Below are 27,716 nucleotides of genomic sequence, written 5' to 3' on the forward strand. Positions count from 1 at the left end.
TTTGGTTTCTTTGGGAGATGATGAGAATGTGGAATTGTATTGTGATAATGTTGCACAACTTTGTGAATATACTAAAACCCACTAAATTGTGTACTTTAAATGGTGAACTTTTTTGGTATGTGAATTATATCTCATTAAAAAAGCACACTAGTACTTAAAAAAAAAAAAAAAAAAAAGAATGGCAAGTCAAAGCTCCACATGCTTTTGGGACACTTATCAATGTGTGTTTTCAGACGTCTCTTCGGAGAATCTATTTCCAGCCTTAGATGTTTTAGTAGGCTTAGTCTTTGCACTAAACCCAGATATCTTCTCATTTCCAAACTATGTTCATTCATGGCATAAAACGTTAGGGAGATCTTCGGCCCTGTTGGAAAAGGCCTTAGTTCTTTTCTCCACTTTCCGAAGGACTAAAGAAGAAAAACCTTCATATTCCAGTGGAATTAATTGTCTTCAATTTTGTTTCAAGATATTTGTTTTTAAAGTATCTTTAAAAGTATTACTTTTGGGCTTCCCTGGTGGCGCAGTGGTTGAGTCCGCCTGCCGATGCAGGGGACACGGGTTCGTGCCCCGGTCCAGGAGGATCCCACGTGCCGCGGAGCGGCTGGGCCTGTGAGCCATGGCCGCTGAGCCTGCGCATCCAGAGCCTGTGCTCCACAACGGGAGAGGCCACAACAGTGAGAGGCCCGTGTACTGCAAGCAAACAAACAAACAAAAAACAAAACAAACAAACAAACAAACAAAAAACTGTTAAGGAGAAGATCAGAAGATTCAACCATTGGCCTAAAATGTTCTGTAGTCCAGAGAACTAGTTCTAAATTTTAGTACACAACAATTAAGCAGAAGATTCCAACTGACTAGGTCAGAAAGACTGCATAAGCCTTAAAAAGTGAATTCTAATTGGGCAGATGGGAAGGCGGGGGTGGGCGGGAGAGCATGTTCCCAGCAGAAGTAGCAGCTTTATCCAGGTAGTAGCTTTAGCCAGGGCAAGAAACTCAGGTGGGTACCAGAAATGAGTGAGCCAGAGGATCTCAAAGCCCTCTCAGGAGGTCAGCGATTTGGTAAAGAGATGGGTAAACCTACATCCCTTTCCTCTTAATCTGCTTTAAGAACAACAGTGCCAGGCAATGATCAAGACCAGCTGGTGCTTGGATGCAGTACCTGGGAGACAACAGGGAGTGGTAAGGACTGTGGCAAACAGGGAGCACGTGCCTCATCTAAAGGGCAGCAGTTACATAGTTTCACTCAGTTGCTGTTTTGGGGAGAATTTGGGAATAGCAGTCCAATGCTGATTGATCTTATATTCCACTTAATATATGCTAGGCCCTGTTCTAAGTGCTTAATATACTGTCTTAACACCTCCCCAAAGATGCGGTGAAGGTTCCCTCAAACCTGTTACCTCAACCAGTTCAGGATAGACTTCCTGGGATGTGAGCATCAGCAGTATCTTCTCTTTGTACTTTTTTTTCCTTCATCTTAACTGGTATTTTCTGGGGTGCTTTGTACCCCAAATGACAGAATGATGTTCTCTTATGAAAAATGTTGCCTTGAGAGAGAGGAGGATGCTTCCAAGACTGGCCTGTGTCCTTCTGGCTCTTTTTGATTGGCACTCCCTCTCAAGGTTTATTTAGGAAGTGCTACCCATAACAAAGTCAGTCCGTCCTGGTCTCCAACTAATCTAAATGTTTCGCTTTCAGCAAAATGTTCACATTCTCTCCACACCTTAACTCGGAACTTTGAATTCTGATTCAATTAATCTTTCGTGTTTTTATAACGTGCCTTCTTCAGTGAAGTGCTTTTCTTTTATATCCAACGTATTCTTTTCTGATTTCTAAATGTGTAGAAAAGAACTTAGATTTGTGGGAAAAAGTACAGCCAATCTTTTCAATACCTGGAGAAATTAATATTTTTTTCCAGAAAAGTCACCATACGTTGGGAGGGTGCCAGTTGGTATTTAAATGTGAGTCAAGACAGATGCCACGTACAGATCTGATGAAAGTGCACGTCAGTCCTTTTTTAGCCTTTTGGAAAATATTAGTGGCCCAGAAGGGATGGGATTTAAATATTATTGAATATTCCTCACTAACTATTTTTTGTGGCTGGATTCCAGAGGGAAAACTCATAGTAAAATTCTCCTACATAGAAATGAATGGCTCCTAATCTGATATAGGAAGGATGAAATACAGCTGGATAGGGAAGTTGTGGAGGGAACTGGTTTAAAAGATGCAGTGACAGACCAGCAGATCAAGAGCAAATCACAGTTTTTACAAGTTTTCAAATGGTTCTGGCTTTGTTTTGCTTTTCTTGGAATGCATATCCTTGAAGGTTTGAATAATATTCATTTGGTTGGACTCCAGGAGCCATGTGTCAGCCAGGACTTAGGAGCCGTTAATGAAGTAGGGACCAGAGGTCGAAGGTGAATGGCGGGCTGGGCTGCATCAGTGGACCTGAAAGGTACCACAAATGTGGGATCCAGGTCTCGACCAAGAAGCGTGGTCGCCAATTCCACACACCGTCACGATGTGGGCAGCGTGCAGCGAGTAAGCCCACGGCTGTGAGATGGTTTTCTTGATTTCTGTTTCCAGCATCTCTGAGTGTATTCAAAATGTTGAAACATTAAAGGACTCGGTGGCAAACAAAAACAAGCAATGTTCTCGGCAAGCTGTGGAGCCACAGAAAAGTAATGTAAAGAGGAAGAGTCCTGAAAGGAGCAAGAGAGGTCGGAAGGTACGAGCCCTTGCTCTGTAACTGCGGAAACATCCCTCAGCCTTTCCTCGTCTGTAAAAGGAAGCCGTTTATCTAGATGGTTCTCTGGCCTCTGCTTCTCAGACATGAATGTGCATGCAGATTGCCGGGGCATCCTGTGAAGTTTCACCTTCTGATTTACTAGGTCTGGGGTGGGGCCCCAGGTTTGCCTTTCGGACGAGCTTCCGGGCGCTGCTCCTGCTGTGGCTGTTGCTTGGCCACAGACCACATGGTGCTCAGCTCGCTCTGTATGATCTCTCAGCCCAGGCTTCCGTGAGCTCTGCACGTCTGTGAGCGTGTGATCTTCTGACATTTCAGAAAGACAGGAAGGTTTCAGGAAACATGCCTACTGTGGTATTAACTGTCCTCATTCTTCATAATCAGCTTCATCAAAAACCCTTTAAGTGCCTAATGATGCATGACAGTTTCACATGCTTTACAAAAAGAACCAACTCGATTTGGCCCCTGCCTTATCAGACTTGACAACCTAAGACAGCTGGGGAAATATGCAGAGAGGCAGTAATAAATATTGAGGCCGTAATAAACCTGGAGTGATAAATATTCATCCATATATACAACATATTAACATAAAAAGGTTAGGTAGCATGGGCCTTAGGCTATTTATTTTCTTAAAGCTTTTGTTCCTTTTTAAAATCTGGGAAACTCAAAAGGTTGCCCTGTAATTTTTACTTAAAGACAAGGAGTTTCTGTTTCTGTATTACAGATGGGGACTAGAGAAGGGGAGGGTCCGTTTCTGAGGCTTCTTTTGTTGTTGTTTTATTTTGGCTTCACTAACGTCAAAAGAAATACTTTATGAACCCCACATGCCTAACCCTGATTACCACGTGCATGTGTCTTGGCCTGATTTTGTGTTGCTCAGCGCTGAGTGTGTGGACACAGGTTCATTAACCTCAGCTCTTTCTACCCAAGGGTCTTGAGCCCATCACGTCATCTTAACAGCATCGTCCTTGGGAAGCCAGAGGAGGCAGGGCCAGCCATTGTTATCCCTGAATCGTGGGTAAGGTTAAGTGACACAGGGAAGGAAGATGGTGTGTCCAAAGTCTCATGGTAATTAACTCACATAGGAAGGTTTGGACTCCATTCCATTTCTTCTGTACACTTGCTAAACTCACCCGAGGTCTCAGCTGCCTTGGTGGAGGAAGCGATCCGACAAGTGGCCATTGCCAGCATTTTCTCCTGACAGCAGAACAGATTCTGTTCCCGGTGGGCCACCCACCCATTGGAGATTGCTTTCAGCTCCCCACGGTGATAAGCAGGTTTGTTATAACATCACAGTTTAGCAGAGTGATGCCAGATTGACTCTGTTCATTGATTTCTTCTAGCTGAGAAACAGCTGGAAGAATTATCACACAGCTGGAAAATGATCACATCTAACCAAGGATGTCTGTGTCAAATATTTAGCAATAATGGGATTAGAGACCATTGGTTTATAGTTTCTGGATTCGACTAATATAGTACTTAGTAGTGACTATGTATATGCTTAGGGATGCAGAGGTGCAAAGAAACTATATCTGGCCACACCCTTAGGTGACAGCTACGTGTGATCCAAAATGATGTGAGTGAGGCATTGCTTTAGAGTCGGGTACCCTTGAGTTTGAAACTTGGCTCCACCACTCACTGGCTGTGTCCCTTAACCTTTCCAAGCCTCCGTTTCCCCACCTGTAGAACGAGCATAACGATAGTACAGATCCCACAGAAGTCCCACAAGCATCCCTTGAGATGAGGATGGATGGAATGTGCAGCGTGGGGCCTGCAAATAGTAAGGCTTTTAACTAGCGATTTTTAGTAGTCATAATAAAACTATTACAAGTGACCATCTAAAATCATTTGGGTCTTGAAAGAGAAGAGCAAAAGATTCTAAATTCAGTATTTTCATATTATTTCATGAGTGAGTATTTGTGTGGGAGTTTGTGTGTAGGTTAATGAAAATGTCACACTCTGTTTATTAGGAATGAAGCTGTTATTAAAACAAAGCCCACATTAATTAGGCTCAACTTCATCTTGCATTCTGTAATGTCATATACGGCTGCTGTTTCCCTTGTTTTGTAAAATTAACTGTAAAGAGGGAAGGCAGTCTTCTCATGTTAAAGAAGACATAAAACCCTGAGTAATTACTAGAGCAGGAAGCTAAACCTTTAAAAAGCTACGATGGCAATACTTTATATTTTGCATTAGTGCCTAGTAATAGATCTCTGTGGGCACAGGGAACTATGCGGGTCAGATTGAGGGCACTGAGTAATCTGGTTGCCCCCTCAAAGGCAAATGCGAGCAGAGGGGGCAGGGTGTCTGGAACTTGGTCTCAGGAAGTGAGGGGGAGGCCGTTCGCTACAGGCAGGGTGGGAATGTGGGCGAGGCGCTCAAAGGGGCCCCATCGGTAAATGGAATCCAAAGACTGCCAACCATATATTGTAAGGCTGCAAGGCAGGACTGAGGGGGAGAGCAGGAGGCAGCTGAATGGAAGCCCAAGAAGCCAAAATGAGCCGTTTAAAGTGGAGGACGGGAAGCAGAGCCCCAGGGAAGTCCCTAACCTCAGAAACCTGTTCAATAACACCTTTTTATAGAGTGCCTGTGGCTTCTGGGCAAGTGGAGGTTGACCCAGTGTGGCTCAAACGGAAGCCAGTTCTTCCCCAAATTTAGTGTGCACATGGGTCACCTGTTACAATGTAGACTGTGATTCAGTAGGTCTGAGAATCTGTGTTTCACGCAAGTCTGCAGGTGTTGCTGATACTGGTGGTCCGGGGACGACACTTCGAGTAGCAAAGGGTTTAACCCACTCCCTCTCCAAGTACCACATTCTTTGGTCACCACCTCTTTCTATTCCACCCTCCCCTGTACCTTAACTCCAGCCATTCTTTTTTTTTTTTAATTTTATGTATTTATTTATTATTTATTTTTGGCTGCGTTGGGTCTCCGTTGCTGTGCGCGGGCTTTCTCTAGTTGCGGCGAGAGGGGGCTACTCTTCGCTGCGGTGCGTGGGCTCCTCATTGCGGTGGCTTCTCTTGTTGTGGAGCAGGGGATCTAGGCGTGCCGGTTTCAGTAGTTGTGTCGCGCGGGCTTCAGTAGTGGTGGCACATGGGCTCAGTAGCTGTGGTGCCCGGGCTTAGCTGCTGCGCCGCATGTGGGATCTTCCCGGACCAGGGCTCGAACCCGTGTCCCCTGCATTGGCGGGCGGATTCTTAACCACTGCGCCACCAGGGAAGTCCCAACTCCAGCCATTCTTACACTTCACCAGCACCTTCAATCCATTGATCCTGCTAATTGCCACCATCTGTCACTCCCTCCGCTTCTCCTTTCTCAGTTACTCAGCTTAGATCCCATGATCTCTCTCTGTAACACTCCTTTGCACACAGCTTGGGGTTCTTTGCTACTTTCTCTCTTTCCTTGTTATACTCACGGGCATAACTCATCACTCTACACCCCCACCCCAAGTCTTCAGCTGTGCTGTGGCTGAAGGAACATGCACCGCTGAGCTCGTAGGTCTCACTTTCCTCTCCGTGGGCCCCTCAGGCTGCTCCTTCCTTGTCCAGTTACGCTCTCCCTCTCCTGAAGGACTTCTTCCTCCTCCCTGCTCTCCTATCAAACCTCCACTACCTCCTTCCCCACCCTGAATCTCCGCTAATAACTCTGCTTCCACGTTTCTTCTTTGCATCATGACTTAGAAGAGAACTTTCTCCTGTTTCTTCTACTGGATTTACATTGTGTGTGGGCCCACGGCCCAGGCCTTCCCTGCAGCGGGCACGGGAGCACTGGACCCTCACGACCGACAGCTGACAGGCGCCTGTCCAGCCCCTCCCTCTTCCTCTGGCGCCCCCTGGGTGGGCAGCCCCCCGTGGAGAGGCCAGAGGAGGGGCCCCGGTCAGCTGCAGCTTAAGATCAAGGTTCGAGGGAGCCCAGATGGTCACATGGGGGCCCGGGGTGACCAGCCTCTCTCTGACTTGCCTTCCCACCGCTCTCCAAGGGGTGCCAGTGCCCACATTTGGCGGCTTACGGTACCCCCACCAAACCTCACCTGCCCCTCCCACCCTTACCTGCCCCTCCCACCTCCCATCCCGGACCCTCCCATCTCCCCTCCAGGCCCTTCCCACCTCCCCACCCAGCCCCACCACCTTCTGGTCTCTGCTCAACCGTATTTTACCCCCTGAGGTCTTTCCCAACTCCCTGCTTAAAGTAGAGCCTACCCCAGGGCAGTACCCAGCCCCAAACTGGCTTCAGTTGTTTTCTTCAGTGATTATTATAACTGTTTTGCCAGATGGCTGGTTTGTCTCCCACCTGCAGCAAAAAGCACCAGAGGACTGGGAATTGTGCGTGTGTCTCTGTCAGTATTGAAACACCACCTAGAATAGTGTCCAGCACATGAAGACTCCCCTTAAATAAAATATTTGAACAGATATTGGAGTGGAAGATGTGATTAAATTAGAACAGAATCAGAAAAAGCCAGTTAGTAAAATCTACATACCAACATATGTATTCATAAAGCCACGCTGGTCCATTTGAATTGACACAGCTACCTGTTTTGGGATCCTTTTGGACCTGGCTGTGCTGAATGTAATAGAAATCATTGAGCCTGTCAGGCCCTTGGGGGATCAGGAGGGAAAATGACTAACACCAAATTCTGTCCAGGAATTCCTGTCCCTTTCTCCCCTCTTTAATTGCTCTCAGGGAGGTCAGTAGTTAAGTCAGGATTTAACCCACCCACCTGCTCTGGGCTTCTTGGGTGCTTGTTATTTTCATGTGGGACATGGACAAAGAACTGTAACCTGTTAGCACTTAACAACAGTTCCTCAGGCCAAATGCCTACTTCCCTGGGAGTTTAGGAAAGGTGCTATTTTGACCACGCATGTGACTCCATTTGGGTCTACACTTATGGGCAACCACATGGCTTTCGGTTGGTAGAAGAAATAGCCCATGAACTCACAAATGGAGATACCACCTTAACAATGAATAGTGCTGCTCATTCCTGAGGTTGGGAAGTTAGGCAGTTGGTCCACTGAAAGTGAAAGGAAAGCATCTCAATGTCTATGTAAAGTTCTAGAAATATTTTTATTCTGAAAAGTTTTGCTTTTAATAACATCGTCAGCATAAATCATTGCCTCACAGGGTTTTAAGCAAGCTCTGATTTAGGAAGAGAAAGCACAGGGTGTTCTGTGAGTATTAAATAAGATGACTAGGGCTTCCCTCGTGGTACAGTGGTTAAGAATCCGCCTACTAATGCAGGGGACATGGATCCGATCCGTGGTCCGGGAAGATCCCACATGCCGCAGAGCAACTAAGTCCGTGCGCCTCAACTACTGAGCCTGCGCTCTAGAGCCCATGAGCCTCAACTACTGAAACCCGGGCACCTAGAGCCTGTGCTCCGCAACAAGAAGCCACTGAAATGAGAAGCCTGTGCACCGCAACAAAGAGTAGCCCCCGCTCATCGCAACTAGAGAAAGCCCACGCGCAGCAAGGAAGACCCAACGCAGCCAAAAATAAATAAATAAAAATTAAAAAAAAAAAGTGATGACTAACTCCACACAAAGCCAAGAATACAGCAGGTGCTTAATACATGTGCTTTCCTCCCTCTCTCCTCCCCTATCTGTGCTGTTTCTGATGGTCCCCACCCAAACTGTTGTTTCTGTATAATGTGGAAGTTAGGATATAAATATTATTATGTTTTAATAAGTCATCATTTATTTAAGACCAGTGATTCTCAACTGGGGGATGATTTGGCCCTTCATGGGACATTTGTCAAAGTCTGGAGACATTTTTAATTATCACAGTCACAGAGCGGAGGAATGCTAACTCCTCAAAACAAGGAACTCTACAGCCCCAGATGCCAGCGATCTGTACTTTACACTGGTGTTTACAGTTTGTTTCTTCACTGGACTCTAAATAAAAGAAGGTTGAGAAGGATGTGACAGGCTGAGGACCCAGGTTGGGAGACATGTGTGGACCCACCTGTGGTAGAAGCACACTATGGATGGTTTCCAACTTACAAACAAGTGCTTTATTCGATACTCATTTCTATGTTAGTTGTTTAGCCTCTTAAAAAACAAAACAAACAATGTGGCAGAGGCATGGAGAAGTCCAACTCCGGATGGGAGGGGAGGATGATGAGACATGACTCTGGCAGGCTGGCAGACACCAGGGTGGGAGCTGGTCAAACCATACCAAGTGGCTTGAGTTTTATCCCAAGAGCTGTGGAGAGCTGTACGTACGGGCCCTCATGCTCTTTTCTGTACACTATTCACAGCCTGTGCATACGTTTATTATTACTTGTGTCTCTCTGTATCATATGTATTGGTAACTTGGTTTCCTGAACTGGGCCTCTTCATCTTGCTTTTGTATAGCACAGAGGTTTCTCATCAAGTATTTATCTCAAAATAGTTATTTCTCCCCTTTGGAACAGGTAGTTTTCCCAAACACTTGTTTCAGTTGCAGTCGTTTAGAGCTTGAAATGCACTGTCCCGGTTTCATAAACAATGGGTTTTCAGGCTGGTGTGGAAACCTTCCAGAACTCACAGTGCTCCTGAGCTGTCATGCTTAGTAGTTCAGAACGGAGAATTCCCACAAAAGGGCAAAAGAGAGAATTTCCATTGCCTTTCTTCGTTGAAAGAGGACTCTTGGCAAATGTGATCTTTACCCTTTTCCTCCTAAACTGATGTGTAACTCTCCCTCACCTTCTACTGCACGTTTCTCTTGCAACTCCCAGATGGGAGGCACTAAGAAGACCACGTGGTCAGGGGCCCCATGAAGTGGGTTGGGGGCCAAGGAGCTCTTGTCTTACTGGCCTCTGGAGAGTCTGACATGGCAGGTCATGGAGGGACCACCACCTTGCTTGTTGTCAACTTACTATTTCCCTTTGGTCTTTCTAGGATTGCTTTGCATTTCATTTCTTTCTAAGAAATAGCTCTTTCTTTTCTCTTTTAAACACTTACCAAAAAGAAAAAAGTTTGCATTGGTCTACCTCAGTGGATATTTTTTCTGAGAATATTCAATCTCGTTGTTGGGTCATTCTTTCACTCCCAATGCTTTCTACTTCCACTTAGGATACTTTAAGATGACTTCTTAGAGTCTACAGTCTACAGAAACAGAATATTCAATCTGAGGTTACATTCCTCAAACTTGAATCACACATCCTCTTGGAGGAAGTGATCTTTATAAGTGATATTGTTTTATCTTAACCATAGGAAACCATGCTAACAAAAATATAGCATGTTTCAAGATGAAGACGTAAAGTAATATGGCAAAATCTATTATAACAATCATCAAACAATTCTGTGCAATTTTGTTCCAGCCGTCATCTTCTTAAGGCATGCAACCGTTTTTGGTTTTGTTTTGATCTGTAAGTACCTCGCATACTGGAAGAGTCCATGTTTGTGGTGTGTGGTGCTAACCCATAGTTATCGTCAGTGTCTGTGAGAAGAGGTGGAATGAAGCAATGAGTAAAAAACAAAGCATGGGCATAATTATTAATCACTGAGGGCACATGTGATTAATGCCATCATTTTTACCCTCCTACCGATAAAAAATTTGCAATAATATATAGGTCTGTGGATATTGGAAGAGCAAGTTTTAACTTTTGTTTTGCCACATTATTTTTATCATACTAAAGGTTAATTAAATAATTCTTTTTCAGTTTCTTTATTGCTCAGAACTTTTATAAGTAAATGAAAAGATCATCATTTTACCCTCAGTTACTGCAGTCTTAATCCAGTTCAGAGTTGTGAAATTGTTTCCTCTTGTGTTTCCTTTCCAGAAAGCACAAGGTCATTCTCTTGTTTCAGCCGGTGAGTGCAACTTCAGAGCTGGGAGAGAGTGATTGCAAGGTATTCGGTTATCTGGTTTATTCTACATTGTCCATCCATGCTTGCTTTCAGTTTAACTTTCTAGAGGCATCCAGGGTATATTTGGGGACTCTGAGCTGTGGGACTGCAGACACACAGCTTTGAAGCTGAAAAATCTCAAGGGTATTAGCTACTCCAGTTTTGAATTTAGCACCATAGGACTTCTGCCATAGCCACCGAGATGCCACTGGCCGCCATGCTTCCTACAAGCTGGTGTTTCCCTATGGTCAGTGACGGGCGGTGAGTCTGGCTCTACCTTGTAATGCCTCCCCTCCCTCAAGCTCTTTCCTCATCTTCGAAATGGAGACTCTAATTGGATAGCCTGATGGGTTTCCAATTCCAAACAGTGTTCACCGTCACCGCCACCACCACCAAAAAATATATGAGGCTGCATTCTACCGTAATTGTTATTAGTGGTATTAGTAATCTCGTTTAGTGCTGATAATAAAGTTATATAAAAATTCTTTAATGACTTTAGGTCATCTTTGAACAGAGCCGAAGCCAGAAAAAAAAATCAGCCAACCTAAACAAATGACAAATTAACACAAAGACATTCTTTATTTGATGTTAGCAGTTAATTTGCTACATGGTTATCCATTTTTCTAATAAAACCTGGACAATTTGAAGTTCTGTGCCCACCCATTTAAAAGACTTGCCAAGGGCTTCCCTGGTGGCGCAGTGACTGAGAGTCCACCTGCCGATGCAAGGGACACGGGTTCGTGCCCCAGTCTGGGAGGATCCCACATGCTGCGGAGCGGCTGGGCCCGTGAGCCATGGCCGCTGGGCCTGCACGTCCTGAGCCTGTGCTCCGCGACGGGGGAGGCCACAGCAGTGAGAGGCCCGCGTACCGCAAAAAAGAAAAAAAAAAAAGATTTGCCAACCTCAAGTACTGTGACCTGACTGACCCCTATCCCTTATACATCATTATCCAGTTTCTCTTATGGGCCGGAAAGGAAGGAGTACATCTGGCCTGAATGTCCCTAATCTCTTCACAGAAGGCATCTTGTAAAATAGGCCACTGTCTTTCAATCAAATCTTTCCTTTAACTTGAGAAGTTCTTTCTCTTACCAGAGAAAGCCTTTCCTCTTAGGAGAGTAAGGAGCTATTTCAGGGTCATTTGGGTTCCCCTCAGAGGTCTCTCTAAATATAACCACAGATCCTAGAAAACAGCCTGCTTTTTGTTAGTTAACTTCAACTTAAGAGCCAGTGCATTAAGGGCTTTGATTATCCACGCTCCAAAAATGCCTTCCTCTGATCTCCCATCATTTGACAAGAATCTCGATTCTTGTCGAATCTCAGGGATTAAACATTGTCAAATCTCAGGGATTAAGCATTGTTTTCTCGAATGGACTTCCATTTCCACGAGAGCTGCTCGCCTTACACATTTTATTTGTGGGCCTGAAATATAGAGCATTTTCTAGTTAAGGGGCATTAAGATTTAACTCAAGAATCTATATATTGGCTTGGCCCAAAATTTTGTTCGGGTTTCCCGTACCATCTTCCGGAAAATTATGGGAAAACCCGAACGAACTTTTGGGCCAACCCAGTAATTCAGAATAGGGCTCAGATGTTTCCGTAGTGGAATCACACAGTCTTCTCAAGTTTCTAGAAAGCATTGCATTATGTGCTGTTTTTGTATGTGGCAGATTGCTTCAATCTTACTATGAAGATCTTTTTCTGCCTTTAAAAAGAAATGCCACCTGGGATTTGCAGTCTGCTCTCTGCCAAATCCCTGACCCCAGCATTCAGTTATCTTCATCTGTATACTCCAAGCAGCTCTCAAAATTAATCTGTTTTCAGTGAAACTTTCTTCCCCACCCCCCCTCTTGTCTTCTACTCACAACTGATTCCTTCTCCTGAAATCAATATTTTAATTAAAGACATCCACTGTTGACATCGTAACTCAAGCCAGAAATCTCCATCCTGACATTGCTTCACCCTTTGCATTCAGTTCACACTGGATTCTGGATTTAAGATAACGTAGGAAATTCCCCCAAACAGTGACTGGCGCTTGGTGAGGTCAAATATTAATTGCCAGCTGTCACAGATGTTAATTGTAAATATCTTTCCCATCTTCCTCTCCTCTGTCTCCCATGTCACTACCTTAGTTCTGGTCCTCATCAGCTCTGTGCCAGTCTGTTGCTGGAGGTAACTAGTATAGCTCTCTTCCAACAGACTGTCTCCACTCTAGGTACCCTGCTCCCCAGTTGATAATGTGATTTCCCACTCAGTGACTTCTATGGGCCCTTGTAACCTTGAGAATAGACCCAAACACTTTGCTGTGGACCTCCACGATCAGCCCTGTGCGCCCCTCCAGCGCACTGCCTACCTTCCCCTGCTTCGCCATTTATGCTTCATTAGGACTGAATTTCTTGGGATGTTCTAACACGTCGTGTTTTTTCAGGCACCCACGCCTTTGCACGTGCTGTTCTGACTTCCGAGAATGCCCTTGCTCAATTTTTCTTGATATATTCCAGTACGTCCTTCAAGGTCACCTCAATTTCCATCTCCTCTGAGAAACCCTCTCTGATTCCCCCATGTGTACTGGGCTCCCACGGTTCTTCAGTTGTATCTCTGATCATGCTACATTTAACTTTCCACTTATACATCTGACCCTCCCTCCTATGGACACTAAGCTTGAGGGTAAGATTCAGATCTTACTATTTTTATATCCACAACATCTAATAGATGCCTTGCACATAGTAACACACAGTGGATGCTCTAATTTCTTTAAGTGAGTGGATCTCTGACACTGTAATAAAAAGGAAGATGGTATTTGTAAAAAGTAATCTCATGGTGTGCTTATTCCCTAAGTACAAGCATTTTTCTCAACAATAATGTTTTGCTTTTCTATTTTGCTTTTAGTATCTATGCATTAAGGAAGAGCTGCCAAAACCAATTTACAGCCCCTTTCCCTCTTCTACTGCTGTCAGTACTAAAATGGTGGCTACATATTTTTGGAACTTATAACTGTGTATCATTTCCACCTAGGAAGTAGATTTAGTCAATATCCTCATCAATTTGGGTGATGATAGTAGTTACTTGTTTGACGTTTGAATTGGGGATTCAAAATTTAAATGACCCCAACCCATTTTCAGGCTTCTCATGTGCCCGTGTCTTGGGAGGGTGATTCAGATTTCCAGAGTTCTTCTTTCCACTTATCAGAAAGACAAGCAATGAGAACAGCATCCATAACCGTCTGCTGGGACAGGAGCCCTAATCCAAAGCAGCAAGGCCACAGTTAACACAATTAGCAATGAACTGCATTTTGAAGAGCTAGGGAAACATAATGGGATTCGTTTTTAATTCCAGCCAATTCTGAGCAAGAAAGCAAAAGCCTTGGCTCTCTGGAGTGGCTTTGACATCAAGGGTTACCGCAGGCCTGTCAGAACTTTTAACAGCTGTCTCCACTGTGAAAACAGACTTAGGTTGTAAGGTGATTGCAGAACTGAGGAAATGATGACTTTGTCTCTCATATGAACTTTGGCTCGCAAAGATGAGGTTAATTTCCGCGTACGCTGTTCGCTTTATTTTTTAAGTCAATTTTAATAGCAGTCTGCCTGTGCCCTGAAAAAATGTCCAAGAGCAGTAAGAAAGAGTTGCTATAAATATGTGTAACGGTGTATATCTTAGCTATCTCTAAGCCAGTAGTCAACAAAATACTTTGCAATCAACCTAATGAATCCTTTATTTTTCTTTTTTGCTCTCCTGCCTTGCATTTACTGTGTGTACTTTCTGAATTATAAAAGCATTATACATATTCACTACAGTACGCTGGAAAATACACAACTCCCAAGGAAGAAAAAAAGCTTCCCTATTCCCAAGGAAGAAAAAACCTTCCCTATGAGGCCATTACCCCAAAAGAACCATTGTCAGCTTCTTGGTTGATATTAGCCTCCAAGTTAGAGTTTCCTCCAAGCAATCGTACATACTTTTCAAATTCTTATTATGAAAAATTTTGCATACACGAGAGAATGAATAATACAGTGAGTTCTCATATACTCACTACGTAAATTCACAGCTTACCAAGATTTTGCCATCATTGGTTGGTCCATCTCTTTTTTTCTCTTTCCCTTCCTCTTTTCTTTTGGAAGTATCAGCTAACTACTTTGTAAGGGAAAGGGGAATCCTGATATACTGAGGGCTGTGGAAGGCAAATATTTGCCTGCCAATTTCATACACCTTCACCCACCTTTTACTTAGGAAGCAAAAAGTATGGTTTTACATTTAGTATTACATTGTACTTGGGGGAATAAGTAGCCTTAAAGCTCAGGTCTATCACATGCTAGATGGGTATTGATTTTTCCTCTTAAATCAATGTTTCCCGAGAGCATAGTTTTATTTATTCATAAAGCCAAGATGATGTCTGACAGGAGTTATGGCAGTGTAAATCTGTGATGCAGGCATAATACGAAGAGCTTTTGTAAGACTCAAAAATCAATGATGCTAGAGGGTTACTTCATAAGCTTGAGACAGTGCATTTGCTGTGCTTCCAAATGTAAAGGGAGAATTTCAGCCTGTAGTTAAGTTTCATTCCTCTGTTTCCTAGGCCACCTTTCAAATGGACCTAAATGAAGTACAGTTGACCGTTGAATAACACAGGTTTGAACTGTGCAGTTTCACTCATACAAGGTTTTTTTCCAATAGTAAATTCTATGTATAGTACTAAGTGATCCGTGGTTGGTTGGATCCATGGAAGCAAAACTGTGGGTACAGAGCAACTGTGGTTACCGAGGGCCCACTATAAATTATACACAGATTTTCGACTGCATGGAGGGTTGGTAGCCCTGGCCCACGTTGTTCAAGGGTCAATTGTATAGCATCAGACTGGATAGAACCAAGCTTCAGCAGTGATCCCTTCTTGACACCGAATCTGTCAACTTACTCTCAAAAACTATGCTGGCCCTGTTGATCATAACACTGTAATTTTGCCTCATGGTGAGGAATATATACATTCTAAAAGTATTCACTTTTTGTCCATATATGTGTGTGGACATATAAACTTTCTTTTAAAAGTTTTTAACATATGAAAATTACTATTAGAATTTTTTAACTTAAAGAAAATATGTCTCAGGTAGTTTCCCCAACCATAACTGATTTTTCTGATGGTTAAAAATGCATCTAATGGCTAGAATGTCACCATCTGGAATTTTAAATATCAGTTTTCTATTAGCTATATGATCTTAGCAAGGTAGAATTTGGTTGGGGAGTCAAATGATCTAGACACTAGTTTCATTGTTTACTCCTGGCTTCTGTGTGACCCAAGGTGAGTTCCTGAACTCACAAAAACTCCTGTTTTTGTTTATATCATTTTGATGTTTTAATTTAAATAAAGGTGAGTGAGGGTGTGTGAAACTGGTGGGCATTCATCTGACTTCCATAGTTTTCTGTATATCAGGACTCTTATTTTTTCCTTTTGAGAGTAACTAGTTGATATAAAAAAAAGAGGGAGGGAGGAAATGAAAGAGCAAAAAAGGGGGCAGATGAAGTGAGGATTATTTCTTCATGAAGAACAAAGTTTTCTCCAGTTTTTTTTTTTTTTTTTTTTTTTTGCGGTATGCGGGCCTCTCACTGTTGTCTCCAGTTTTTTTTTTTTAATATTTATTTATTTGTTTGGTTGCACCAGGTCTTAGTTGCGGCAGGTGGGCTCCTTAGTTGCGGCACTCGGGCTCCTCAGCCATGGCCCACGAACTCTTAGTTGCGGCATGCATGTGGGATCTAGTTCCCTGACCAGAAATCGAACCCGGGCCCCCTGCACTGGGAGCACAAGATCTTAACCACTGTGCCACCAGGGAAGTCCCTCTTCCAGTTTTAAAGGTCCACGATTTTCTGTGAAAAGAAACGATTTCAGATGATTAGCTCAGCTCCCAGAAGCCACAATTTCCTTAGAAACTTGGGAGCCATCGAGGACACACCTTGAGTTTAGCGTCTGGGGTCTCCAGCACCTGCTACAGAGAGCAGCTGGGGGCTCCGGCCAGGCCTGTGGCTCCCTGGGGACCCCAGTCCCTCACCAGAGGTTTGGGAGGAGACACTACGATACTGCCCCTGTGGGTCGCAGCTGTTTCCCCTCTCGGGGCAGCAGCGATGAGAGCCTGGTCAGAGGAGAGCTCTAGGAACTAGAAGGGAAGGATAAGCACAGTTCCCTGAGTCAGCTGTTCACTGCTGGTCGCACTTGCCTCCCTTTTCCTCACAGCTGCAGACATTGCAGCAACCTGGTGGCATGTCAGTGTTTCAGGGGTTTCCCATTAAGCCCCAGGAACACTGCTGTTCCTTTCATGAATGGATGTCTTACTTGGCAAAAATGAGAAGTTTCTGAGTGCGGCTTATTGGAGCTGTGGGCTGAGATTTCGGCTTCAGCAGAAACCTGAGTTGCCTGGCGTGCGAGGCACACCAGAGGAGCTGCCTGAAGGGGACTTGACTGTTTGGAATCTAACCATTATATTAAGGTTATCTGTTATGTTTCCTAAACAGCTTTAGCTGCATCTTTCAAAGTCTTCTTAACATTCCTCCCATATGCTTGGCTTTATATTCTTTAAAACTACCTTTTTGTTCTATCTTTTTAAATGATTTACTTATGCACTGCTCTAGGGAGCTGATTAGGAAAGGAGAATGTTCCTTGACCTTGCGTTTGGTTCCTTTAGAGGCCCCCCTTGGCTCACCAAATCAACCCTGGTCATCAGTGGAGTGACTTGTGTCACAACTAGACAGCCCTACATCCAAATAGTTACCACTTGATAATTTTGAATGGTGAACTTCTGAGATCAACCATAGTTTCTCCTAATTTTGCTGTCACTGGATTGTGTTGGGGCCCTTCGTTCTCTGGGTGTACCTCACTCATCTCTGCAGGCTTGGGGCAAGCTATTCTGATGGCTGTCTCTGATGGTTTTAACTATGAAGAATCACAAAATGGTGGGGAAAAATAAATAAGACTTTTCCTATAACATCATGTAGGGGAAGAACCAACAAGTTGAGGATTCTGTGAAAATGAGTACTATTTCCTATGGGACAGCCAGAAAATGTAGAAACTCAGAAGTGGCAAACCAAGGTTTGCCATTTCATGACCATGGTCATCTGCCATTGCCCGGCAAATGCCCCAAAGCACAAAGGTGTGCTGTCCAATATTAGTGTCTAAAATTTATTTTTCCACATTTGAATACATGTAGTTTACAAAATGTGTATATACAGTTACAGGTATTGTTAGGCAATACAGGTACATTTGCAGAGGACAAGGGAAGTTTACTTTTTAGTTGAGTGCATTCTCGAGTGTCTGCTAAAGAAAGATCTTCTGTTTACTTACCTGGAGACAAGTTTGCCTCCCAGGTGTATAAGAGTGTGGTGTGGACTGCAAATAACAACTCAGAATCGCAGCAAACTGGTGACCATGGGATGAGGCGTGCTTTTCTTTGTTTGTTTTTTGTTTTTGTTGTTTATGTTTTTGTTTTTGTTTTTTTTTTTTGCGGTACGCGGGCCTCTCACTGTTGTGGCCTCTCCCGTTGCAGAGCACAGGCTCTGGACACGCAGGCACAGCAGCCATGGCTCACGGGCCCAGCTGCTCTGCGGCATGTGGGATCTTCCCAGACCGGGGCACGAACCCATGTCCCCCTGCATCAGCAGGCAGACCCTCAATCACTGCGCCACCAGGGAAGGCCGAGGCGTGCTTTTATAGTCACCTGAGGCGCTGTTAGCTGAACTGTTGTGAGCGACAGAATTGAATTACTGCTGACTGATTTCGAATTGCTTTGTTTTATTATCCCTTTATATAATCTAATAAATATTCTTATATTTAAAAATGTGCCTCAAACACACATAGAAAAGTGGTGAAAACCCCTGAATTATGAGACTGGATCACGGCTCTCCGATTGGCCGTCTAACACCCTTTTCCCATCAAAGACAGTTTTTATAGGTTGAAAGGATAGAGAATGGTTCCTTCTTGTCATTCCCACCTGAACTTAAGTGTTCCCTCCTCAAAAAGGGCCTCCTCAGGCAGCCATGGCTCAGGAATCCCTCACAGCACTCTGTTACTCCTTTCTCCTTTACCTTTTTAATTTACTTTCCCTGTCTGGTACCCTAGTGTGAATTGGTCTTCCATCAGTCTTCACCTACAGGGAGGTCAGCTGAGACTTCATCTGTTTCATTCACCTTGTATCCTCAGTGCCTAGGGCAGTGCCCAGCCTTGAAAAAGCACTCAAAGGTTCTTCCCACTCGCCTGCTTTCTTCCGTGGATCTTCCCCTCTTCCCATCTCTGAGGCCATTTCATCATCACTGCCTGGAATCAGGCCCTCCTGTCTCCTCCCCTTGCTATGGGATCCATGGCACTTTACACTGCATTTCTGTCATTAACCAGCGGTTCCTTCCTGGTGGTGGCACCCGATTGGCAGGCACGACGATAACGCATCAACTGTTACCGTGATAGGCATTTGAGGCAAGTGGCTCCTCCCAAATTTTCCAGCCACAAGGTAGCTATATATAAAATAGATAAACAGCAAGGACTTACTGTATAGCACAGGGAACTATATTCAGTATCTCATAATAACCTATAGCAGAAAAGAATCTGAAAAAGAATAGATATATATGTATAACTGAATCACTTTGCTACTTTGCTGTACACATGAACCTAACACAACACTGTAAATAAACTATACTCCAATTAAGTAAAAAATCTCAATGGTGGAGGGGACAGGGAGCTTCCAGGTTGAGCTGAAAAGCTCCTGGGTGCAGGATTCTCAAAGACCTCACCTAACATATCTTTTCATCTGGCTGTTAATATGTATCCTTTATCATATCCTTTAACATATCTTTTAATAAATTGGTAAATGTAAAAAAAAAAGATTCTGAAAGAGAAACAGATACAAGTTTTAAGACTTACCTGTACACTGGTATTAAGACTAAGGGTCAAGTGGCTAGAATGTTCTGCTTTGATGGTAGACTCAAGGAATGGCCTGTTGTGGCTTCCGTTTTTTAAGGAGCTATAAAATTCCTTTAATGTACCACTGTGAATACCTCTTTCAGAAGGAAGACTTTCTTTTTTCAGAAACACTGCACCTCTCATTTCCCAGCTTCAGCCCAGAGGCCTGAGAGTCTGATCTTGTTGTGTCTGGGAATATGGTTACTAGATTTTCTACTAATGGCTATATTTTACATGATAATGAATCAGTCTCTTCTACAAGTCTGCTCCATTTATGCAAAACAGATATAAATTGAAATGGGTATGAATCATACCATTCTTTCAGGGAGCAGAGAAGCTGCTGTAGAGCCTGAATACAATTTTATGGGCCCTCATGTCAAGTTTACCAAAGAAATGTTGGTTCTGTGGTCATCAAAGATAAGTTTATTGGACAGTTTCAGGGAAACAGAAAACAGCTTTTGAATTCCAGGCCTTTGCTACTTACTTCCTAATTTAGGAAGGTCAACTCATTTTCGACCGTCTTTTATACTTTGAAGTAATAACCTCTTGTACATTAGTGGCCTGAAAGCATTAATGACATTACTGCCCACTGATTTTCAATAATATGAAAAAGGTATTCCAAATTGGTTCTGGCTATCAACAAGGAAAAAGGCAGAAAATTAAATTAGCAGGAGGGTATAGCAAAAGCCTTTTGTAATGCTATAGAGTCTCTCAAAATCTAATCCTTGAGAGAAATTTATTTTGTTCTGGAAAGAATAGGTTTCTCTCCCAAGAGATGCTAAAAGAATGTTCATTTATAAGAGATGGATTATAGCCTATGAATGGAATAGTGGGAATTCTCAATTCTTACTTTAATTTTGCCATCAACTTGCTGTGATTTACCTAAAAAAATAAAAAATAAACCTGTAAGAAAAACATTCTGATACTGCTGTGTCCTTTGACTTATTAAATAGAGTTAACTCTACAGATTAATTTGCAGATAAAGTCCATGGAATTCTGAATTTCTATTTTTTTCAGAGTTCCATGTTTTCAAATTTCATGTCATACTACTTTGCCTTACATATGTTCTTCCTGGGTGAGCTCATCCATTCCGAGGACTTTATTTGTCGTCAAACTCAGGGCTTGGCAAACTATGACCTGCAGTCAAATACATTCTGGCACCTGTTTTTATGAATAGTTTTATTGGAACATAGTCACACTCATTCTATGCTATCTTGTGGCTGCTTTTCTGCTGCAATGGCAGAAGTGAGTAGCTGGGATAGATCGTCAGGCCTGAAAAGCCTAAAATATTTATTCTCTGGCCCATTACAGAAAATGTTTGCGTATCCGGATCTTGCTCACTACTTTCAGCCTTTCTGAAAGAGCTTTTCTTTTTTTTTTTTTTTTTTTTTTTTTCTTTTTGCGGTATGCGGGCCTCTCACTGTTGTGGCCTCTCCCGTTGCGGAGCACAGGCTCCGGATGCGCAGGCCCAGCGGCCATGGCTCACAGGCCCAGCCACTCCGCGGCATATGGGATCCTCCCAGACCGGGGCACGAACCCGTATCCCCTGCATTGGCAGGCGGACTCTCAACCACTGCGCCACCAGGGAGGCCCCTGAAAGAGCTTTTCTTTGTGCTCCGGACGCACAGGCTCAGCGGCCATGGCTCACGGGCCCAGCCACTCCACGGCATTTGGGATCCTCCCGGACCGGGGCACGAACCCACGTCCCCTGCATCAGCAGGCGGACTCTCAACCACTGCGCCACCAGGGAAGCCCTCTCAAAGATCTTAATTCCTAAGTGTAACTGCCCACCAGATTTCCTTACCTCCATGCCCCACATCCACCTTAAAATTGACATTTACCAAACTAAATTCTTACTGTGTTTATTTTCCACCCTCATCAATTCCTCCTTCTAGTTTCCTATCCCAGTTAGTGGCACCACCATATGCCCAAGGTGCTTCCCTCCTTTATATTTCTCATGCCTGATCTATCACCAAGGCCCGTCCATCAACCATCCAAAAATACATGAGCGCCTTGAAGACAGTGATCTAGGTAGGCTTTTAAGTAACTAGTACTTTATCATTTCTTGTATTCTCAAGCCCCAACTGCATCCGATCAGAAATTCCTTTTAACAGTCCCTTAGAAGTTGCCATAAAGTATATTCAATGAGAAATAGCTATTAGTATGTCTTCATCAAATAAGCCATGGAGACATTGGTCCATGTCTTAACTTCAGATACTGCCTCACAAGTAAGAATTTAGGAATGCTAGGAAGTCAGAATACTATAAAATTTGTGCTTTTTTTATTAAAATACACTGAAAGAGCGTGACTATTTGATTTATTGAGTCGTCGTTTTAAAACTATTCATCATCGATGTTTTAAAATTAAATCTCTGTTCTGTATGCAGGACCTCATTGGCCAGGGCACGAGGTGCTAAATCTCCAACATTAGATTATCATTTCTGCTGGTTCAGCCAAAGAACATGTTCAGATAACAAATGGATTTCCATCTTTTTCAGTATTACTTGAATACTATTGTAAAGCTCATGATATTATTAACTCTGCATCATCTTTTACGAATTTAAAATTATGCTATAATAACTGATGAAAAACAGAGTAAAAATAAATAAACTTTGAAATACAAAAGGATTAGTGGGGATAATAAATATCCACTCAGTGTCTTAGCATTTTTGATCTTGGCATTTGTTTTATCCAGTAAATATTTTCATAGTACTTTAATTTAAGTTTCTCTCTTTGAAAAATTATGCAGGAGCAGCCTTTGTTTTCAAGGTCAACAGAGATGTTTATAGCATTTAAGCCAAAAGCAGAGGTCATAAATTAATTCAGATCCTCTGAGCAAAGACATTAGCCTTTGTGTAGCATAAGGATTTGGGCTTGTTTATACAAAATAATCCCAAGAATAATAGTTCCCCATGCTCAACAGGGATCTTAAAGATTAATATTTTTCTTTGGTTAATGACTATGGAATACATTAATAAGCTTCTCTAAATGCTTCCTAAAATTTTAATTGTCTGTAGACTTTCCAAGCTGTATTTTGATCAGACATGTAAAGAAATGATGTAGCTCAATTACTGCCAAATTAAGGATGATTTTACATTATGATTTGGAAAAAAATGCCATCCACATAAGACTTCAAAATAGCTGAAATACTTAGAGAAAAAAAGTAAGTGGTTAAGGACGTCAAGCTAAAATATTGTCCCAGTGCCCCGTTGGCCATGTCACCCCTTGCAACGGAGATAGCTGCTGCTGCCACTGTTACTATGTCACTGGTCCACCTGCTGGTGGTACTGGTGCCCTCAGCAGACCTCCCACCTAAGCTGGAGGCTGGCACATAAAGTCTGACTACAAAGCCTCAAATAAAAATCACTTTCAAGTGTTTAGCGAATAGGTTTTAGCAGGTTGATAGTCCCATCCAGTGATCTTTTTCTAAGAACTAGACAGTTTGGGGCGGAACAAAGACTTCTGTTAGAAGTGTAGCTCTAATGGGGATTCTGTAGCCTTGGATGAGTCCGTTAACCACTCTCCATATTTAAACTGGGAATAATAATCCCTGTTTTGTAAAAGTGGTAAAGGATGGGAATGATGCTTGCAAAGCACCTGGCAGGTGGTAGATGCTTAGGAAACTGCGTGCGTGGTTGTTGACGTTAAAATAATAATAATAATCAGCGCCGTATTTGAGGCATCATGCTCGTTAATTATTCAACATCTCCATTCAGTTTTCTGATGTCGTCCTTGTCACTCACAGGTGCTCCAGTTAGCCGAGTGAAAGAAGTGTAAACTCAATCTTGATAAGTAAATGGCTCTTCTCTGATACTATGTTTCTAGCATATGAGATCATGACTTTGTGTCATGGAGAATAATGTGCAAAAGTCACTGTGCAGCCATTCATAACGGCATGTTTTTTAAACAATGAAAATTTGGAAGCTACTTGCCTTTAACAATGAGGAAGTGACTAAGGATATAAAAGTGTACAATATTTTATAATTTTTAAATGACACATGCAGGCTGTTTTGGAACATGGAAATGCATATTTGACGTAATAACGGAAAATGGTACCTAACAGTATTTCTTCGCTGGTGGCAACTTGGTAAATGTTTCTATAAAATTAAAGATCAAGGAAACTTCAGAATATAATAAATAGGGTTTTGGGGGGGGGTTTGGGGTTTTTTGCGGTACGCGGGCCTCTCACTGTTGTGGCCTCTCCCGTTGCGGAGCACAGGCTCCGGACGCGCAGGCTCAGTGGCCATGGCTCACGGGCCCGGCCGCTCCGCGGCATGTGGGATCTTCCTGGACCGCGGCACAAACCCGTGTCCGCTGCATCGGCAGGCGGACTCTCAACCACTGCGCCACCAGGGAAGCCCCCAAAATAGGGTTTTAATGTTCATTGGTTTCTTTGCTTTCCACAAAATTGTTTAACTTGATAAAAATTGTTATGACCTATTTGTCTTAAAACTGTAATAACTTTCATTTACTCATTCTAATGTGACAGTGCATTCAGTGTTCCTAATGACAAGCTTGAAGTTGAGCTTTTGGAATATAATTCTTTTTGTAAATTAGGCCTCTTGAGCTATTTTTATTTTCTTCCTAGGTTGCCAAAATCTTGTGTATGTATGATAAGCCAGAGAAGGTGGGAAGTTTGAACAAAAGATTTAGATTTTTAATTAATCCCACACCAATAGAGAAATGTGTAAGTCAGTGTATCACTCTATAGAAATTTCTGTGGCACTTTTGGACCTGATGTTTTAAAAAAAGCTTAAGTCATTTTTAAAGAGCATCTGACAGTGATTTATATAAATTAGGGCCTCTCTGTGTCTCATTTATCTATTTCCTCTTATCGCATCTAACAGGACTCTAATAAGGCAGGGCTCGTTTTACATGAGAGCAGTGCCTCCAGGCGCTGTGGATGATACTGAACTTGGGCATGTGATACAGTTGGCATCACAGTTCTTTACCCAGAGACAGCTGACGGATCGACACAGAAATATATGCTACACAAGAAATAATACTGTATTAAGTCTATATACTTTAAAAAGTATATAGACTTTATCTCAAAAAAAGAAAAATGTGAGACAAATAAGTTACAATCCTTTAGAGAAAGAAAGAGTGGAGGAAGGAGACGGACAACTAAAATGCACGTTGACACTCTTCTCTACTTGCTGAATTCCGAAGGCTGATAACTCTTGGAGGCGTGAAGGGGTGGGTTTGTGTTTCGTTTGTAATGAGCCCATGTTCTACTGTGTTCCACCCGCTTATCAACAAGAGTGTGAGGCCACGATTGTGAAATTAACTCACTGGCTGATTGACTCCATCACCTACTTTTCTCCTTTCATTGCCTCGTTGGGTTTCTCTACGTCAGGGTTGCTGGTTTCTCTGTGTCATATCTGTCTATCTGTCTTGTCTATCTGGCTTCCTGTCTGGAAGGAAGCCTGCCTTAAATGCAGATGTCTTTACTACTGATTAATTAATTTATGGGCAAAGATGAGAAAAAGCCATGTGGGTGCCATGCCTTTTCATTTCAGGGCTCAACATGGATCTTCTCTCTCATGTTTTAGGACATTTTATGACAACTGCACTTATGAAAGGGCCACCTCATATTAAAATCGTGTCTTGAGAACTGCAAGGTGGTACTGGGAACTCAGGTCCCTGTGATTTGGGGTATGTGAATCCCAAAACTGAATTTCAAAAAGGGTCTTCTTCCCCAGCAATATTCTCATCACTAGTTCCTGTGAATGTTTACATCTAATTTTGTCTCCTTAGATAAATTCTAACATTTTGGTAGAGTAATGAGGTAGACTAATTTATGTGATTAAATTCTCATTCATCTGATAGAAGATTAAATGCTTCATTGAAAAATGCCAAAGGGTATTTTTTATTTGGAGTCTCAATTCGAATGGAAACACTATCATTCTAGTTGGAGCTTCGAGGAGTAACAGTGAAACACGTTCTTAATTTCTGAAGTAAATGATTAAGCTGTATTAATTTTAAGGAAGTCTTCCATAGTTTTGTTTTTACAGGAAAAATATTCGCAAATTTATTTTTGCTTTTATTGAGGTATAAAATAAAAATCCTGTGTTGAAAGTATCATGTGCATGTTGGTGGCTGGTCCTATGTCAAATAGCATAACCTGGGGAGAGACCGGGAGGGCAGGGACCATCTCCATCCCCAGCTGCAACATAGGGTTTACTGCATAGTAGGTGCTGAATAACTATTTATTGAATCTCCAAATGACTGGTTAATTCCTGGGAGTCAGCAGTCTGGACGGTAGTACCAGCCCTGCCAGTGCTCAAGACCTCTCTAAGCCTTAGTTTCCCCATTTATAAAATGGGCATGACAATGTTTGCTCTGCTGTTTTAACAGGAGACTGTGAGAGTCAAAGGAAAAATGTGTGACATCTTTGAAAACTGGAAAGGGCTTTATATAAGTAATCATTTCTAGAATTATTATCGTGTGGCTACATACTGCTTATTGATACCATACACTAGTTAGTGCTTGCGTCCAGTTAGCATTCAATAAATACATACTTAAGTAAAAAAAAAAAAAGATTGTGTTTAAACTACTAGGTATAAAATAAATAAGATACAAGGATGTAATGTACAGCACAGCAAATATAGCCAATATTTTATAATACTGTTAGAGTATAATCTATAAAAATATCGAATCACCATTGTACATCTAAAACCATTATAATATTGTCGACTGTACTCAATTAAAAATAAATAAATAAAACGACTTGGAAACTCAAAAAAAGTACTAAACCTAAAATTGAAATTAGTGGTTTAATCACATTAATTGACCTCTAAAGTTTTGTGAAACACTGTCTTTACTTTGACATAATTGTAAATCCTTTATGTATTTAATCTACTTTTGTTCATGGCGGGGGGTGGGGGACACTCAAAACCATATACTAGACAACTGAACCACTATTTCTCAGCAACATTGCACATTTACAGCTTTTTAAATACATGTGAAGCTTTTTATGTAAGAGTGAGCAAAGGATAATAGAACCTATAAGATGAAGGTTTAAGATGTGGGTAAATGAAAACTTGGCTTATGTAGATTGCCATCACTGCTTTGGAAATTAGATTCAGATATACATCACATAAAATTCACTGTTAGATATGCTGGACATTTAATGACAGGGTTTTGTTGAAATGAGATCTTGTTGGTTTTGATGAAGAAAATCAGTCAGTATATGCCTTATCTTTTATTCTCTCTTCTTGCTGCTCAAAGTGCAATTAAATTGACTCTGCAGGATCACAGTGTGTCTCATATATTAATTTTATACTCAGCCTGCCTATATTAACTTTATGCTAACACTGCTGATAAGTGACAACAAAAGTGTGTTAATAACATCATAACTATTAGCTAGAATCACAAGTATTGTAGTCCTGAGTTTTGTTTTATAATCTTCTCTCTATATATCTTTAATTAGATGATGTTTTCATAATTGAACCTTTCTGAGTTTATTTCTGCTATACGTTGGGCATTGTGGTGAAGCACTCACCACAATGAGTATTGAAGCACTCACCATGTAGCAAAGATTTATGTGACAGGACCCAAAATTATGTCCAGGCAGGGAGATGGGACTCAATCCCACATCAATTTTGAAAGCCGTCGAATCAATATATGTAAACTTACATATATGAATGATGCTGGAATCTTTGATGAAAACTATAATCATGACACCCCTCTGACCCTACCAAGTTCTGAAAAAAATTAAGAGAGAGGATAAAATAATTGGCAGATAAGGTTCAACTATCATCATTATTACTAGTATAAGCCAGGTTGGAGGGTGGGGTTTATTTGTTGTACGGATGCGGAACCCCAGAGTTAAGCACAAGCCACAGTAGCTGGGACAGACCTGTGGGCCAAAAGGATCAGATTATGGCATGGAGGGTCAGAGGAAAATTCCCAGAGGGCTGCTCCATCCCTAAAGGAAGAAGGGAGGAACTACACCCAGGGTACCTAGTTTACCCTTCCCCGAATCACTCATTAAGTGAGTCACTCCACCTCCCTCCCCTTAAATGGAGAGGTAGAAAGAGCCAGAAGTGTTATCTGCTTGAATTGCTTGATCAGGGACAAAGGGATTTAACCCCCAATACAGGACAGGTAAGGTAATATTTCATGTCAAATGAACTGGGCAGAAAGGACGGAAGGAAAAGAGCAAGTCTTACTAAGAAGGATGGTCAGGACTTAGAGATGAGGGGAGAAGAGGGTGGAACA

At 42.4% G+C, this 27,716-nt stretch overlaps 1 protein-coding gene across 2 annotated transcripts in view; it reads left to right on the plus strand.

Annotated features, from left to right (window-relative positions):
- The window catches only part of PAG1 (phosphoprotein membrane anchor with glycosphingolipid microdomains 1), a 136,069-nt gene that overhangs the window by 33,510 nt on the left and 74,843 nt on the right, over window positions 1-27,716 (plus strand). The window contains exon 1 of one of the 2 annotated variants that reach the window (XM_082600719.1): window positions 10,509-10,571. The exons of the other annotated variant lie outside the window; for it this stretch is intronic. The gene's annotated coding sequence lies outside the window, so the exon portion shown is untranslated. Of the gene's footprint in view, window positions 1-10,508; window positions 10,572-27,716 lie in introns of those variants that run through there. 2 annotated transcript variants of the gene reach the window in all.

This window comes from Mesoplodon mirus, assembly GCF_964341445.2.
Source record: "Mesoplodon mirus genome assembly, chromosome: 16".
Taxonomy (NCBI): Eukaryota; Metazoa; Chordata; class Mammalia; order Artiodactyla; family Ziphiidae; genus Mesoplodon; species Mesoplodon mirus.